The sequence below is a fragment of the Otolemur garnettii genome, unplaced genomic scaffold (assembly GCF_000181295.1).
Source record: "Otolemur garnettii isolate 467f Iridium unplaced genomic scaffold, OtoGar3 scaffold00217, whole genome shotgun sequence".
NCBI classification, from domain to species: Eukaryota; Metazoa; Chordata; class Mammalia; order Primates; family Galagidae; genus Otolemur; species Otolemur garnettii.
In genome coordinates, this window is record NW_003852612.1 from 660,437 (window position 1) to 660,996 (window position 560).

General features: G+C 27.7%; 1 protein-coding gene across 1 annotated transcript in view; it reads right to left on the minus strand.

Moving 5' to 3' along the window:
- Positions 1–560, minus strand: part of FRMPD2 (FERM and PDZ domain containing 2) — a 102,143-nt gene that overhangs the window by 42,073 nt on the left and 59,510 nt on the right. The gene's annotated exons all lie outside the window — the stretch shown is intronic.

The following is a 560-nucleotide window of genomic DNA, read 5'->3' on the forward strand; positions in this document are numbered from 1 at the left end:
TGGGATTCAAGTAAAAATAAATAAGTATTGTTGTCATTTAAGTTTGGTCAAAATTACTTGGGAAAAATCAGTTTTTAATAATAAAAAGACCTCTTTAATAAACTCAACTAAATTATACTCGATTATTATTTGTAGATGTAAGCTTTTTTTCTAAAGACAAACAATAATTTATTATAAAATTCTATCAAGAATTACATTTTGGCAATGCATTAACTTCAAAAGCCAAGATGGCAGAAATGAAAGAAATATTCAAAAGATATGTTCTACTTAGGAAATTCTAAGCTCAAATAATAATAGAAACAGTGATTGAGTTAGAAAAATGTTAAAACCAGAAAGAAAATTAAATAGGAAAAAAATACAATTTTTTCCATGGGCCACAGATGAACTTTGTGCTTTATAATAAATCATTACTGAAGTAATACAAATACTGACCCGGAAGACTCAAAGACAGGCAGGGACAGTCAGTTACCAGGTCATCTGTGCCAAATTGAATGTAGCTAAATTCAGGAAGCACAAATATGTATTCAAATAGTGTTTATATATGATTGCAAATGGTATAT